Raw genomic sequence first — 2596 nt, forward strand, 5'->3', positions numbered from 1 at the left:
GTACCTCAAAATAATAAGAGCTATTTATGACAAACCCACAGCCAATATCATACTGAATGGGCAAAAACTGGAAAAATTCCCTTTGAAAACTGGCACAAGACAGGGATGCCCTCTCTCACCACTCCTATTCAACATAGTGTTGGAAGTTCTGGCTAGGGCAATCAGGCAAGAGAAAGAAATCAAGGGTATTCAGTTAGGAAAAGAAGAAGTCAAACTGTCCCTGTTTGCAGATGACATGATTGTATATTTAGAAAACCCCATTGTCTCAGCCCAAAATCTCCTTAAGCTGATAAGCAACTTCAGCAAAGTCTCAGGATACAAAATCAATGTGCAAAAATCACAAGCATTCTTATACACCAGTAACAGATAAACAGAGAGCCAAATCAGGAATGAACTTCCATTCACAATTGCTTCAAAGAGAATAAAATACCTAGGAATCCAACTCACAAGGGATGTAAAGGACCTCTTCAAGGAGAACTACAAACCACTGCTCAGTGAAATAAAAGAGGACACAAACAAATGGAAGAACATACCATGCTCATGGATAGGAAGAATCAATATCGTGAAAATGGCCATACTGCCCAAGGTTATTTATAGATTCAATGCCATCCCCATCAAGCTACCAATGAGTTTCTTCACAGAATTGGAAAAAACTGCTTTAAAGTTCATATGGAACCAAAAAAGAGCCCGCATCTCCAAGACAATCCTAAGTCAAAAGAACAAAGCTGGAGGCATCACGCTACCTGACTTCAAACTATACTACAAGGCTACAGTAACCAAAACAGCATGGTACTGGTACCAAAACAGAGATATAGACCAATGGAACAGAACAGAGTCCTCAGAAATAATACCACACATCTACAGCCATCTGATCTTTGACAAACCTGAGAGAAACGAGAAATGGGGAAAGGATTCCCTATTTAATAAATGGTGCTGGGAAAATTGGCTAGCCATAAGTAGAAAGCTGAAACTGGATCCTTTCCTTACTCCTTATAGGAAAATTAATTCAAGATGGATTAGAGACTTAAATGTTAGACCTAATACCATAAAAATCCTAGAGGAAAACCTAGGTAGTACCATTCAGGACATAGGCATGGGCAAAGACTTCATGTCTAAAACACCAAAAGCAACGGCAGCAAAAGCCAAAATTGGCAAATGGGATCTCATTAAATTAAAGAGCTTCTGCACAGCAAAAGAAACTACCATCAGAGTGAACAGGCAACCTACAGAATGGGAGAAAAGTTTTGCAATCTACTCATCTGACAAAGGGCTAATATCCATAACCTACAAAGAACTCAAACAAATTGACAAGAAAAAAACAACCTCATCAAAAAGTGGGCAAAGGATATGAACAGACATTTCTCAAAAGAAGACATTCATACAGCCAACAGACACATGAAAAAATGCTCGTCATCACTGGCCATCAGAGAAATGCAAATCAAAACCACAATGAGATACCATCTCACACCAGTTAGAATGGCGATCATTAAAAAGTCAGGAAACAACAGGTGCTGGAGAGGATGTGGAGAAATAGGAACACTTTTACACTGTTGGTGGGATTGTAAACTAGTTCAACCATTATGGAAAACAGTATGGCGATTCCTCAAGGATCTAGAACTAGATGTACCATATGACCCAGCCATCCCATTACTGGGTATATACCCAAAGGATTATAAATTATGCTGCTATAAAGACACATGCACACGTATGTTTATTGCAGCACTATTCACAATAGCAAAGACTTGGAATCAACCCAAATGTCCATCAGTGACAGACTGGATTAAGAAAATGTGGCACATATACACCATGGAATACTATGCAGCCATCAAAAAGGTTGAGTTTGTGTCCTTTGTAGGGACATGGATGCAGCTGGAAACCATCATTCTTAGCAAACTATCACAAGAACAGAAAACCAAACACCACATGTTCTCACTCATAGGTGGGAACTGAACAATAAGATCACTTGGACTCAGGAAGTGGAACATCACACACAGGGGCCTATCATGGGGAGGGGGGAGGGGGGAGGGATTGCATTGTGCGTTATACCTGATGTAAACGATGAGTTGATGGGTGCAGCACAGCAACATGGCACAAGTATACATATGTAACAAACCTGCACGTTATGCACATGTACCCTACAACTTAAAGTATAATAATAATAAATAAATTTTAAAAAAAATTTCCTGAACAAATGAAAATGTAAATCCAACATAACAGAATCAATTAAATACATTAAAAGCAGTACTCAGAGAAATATTTATAGCAATAATACCTAAATCAAAAAAGAAGGAAAAGTTCAAATAAATGACCCAACAATGCACCTCAAGGAACTAGAAATCCAAAACAGAACAATCCCAAAATTAGTAGAAAGAAAGAAATAATAAAAATTGGAGAAGAAATAAATGAAATTGAGACCAAAAAAAAAAAAAAAACACAGGAGATTGACAAAATGAAAATTTGATTTTTTGAACAGATAAACGAAATTACCAAACCTTTAGCTAAGATTAAATAAAAGAGGGAAGACCCAAATAAATAAATTCAGATATAAAAAAGAAGACATAACTGAGGTCAGATACAAAAAATCATGAGAATATTA

The sequence above is a fragment of the Macaca nemestrina genome, chromosome X (assembly GCF_043159975.1).
Source record: "Macaca nemestrina isolate mMacNem1 chromosome X, mMacNem.hap1, whole genome shotgun sequence".
Classification (NCBI taxonomy): Eukaryota; Metazoa; Chordata; class Mammalia; order Primates; family Cercopithecidae; genus Macaca; species Macaca nemestrina.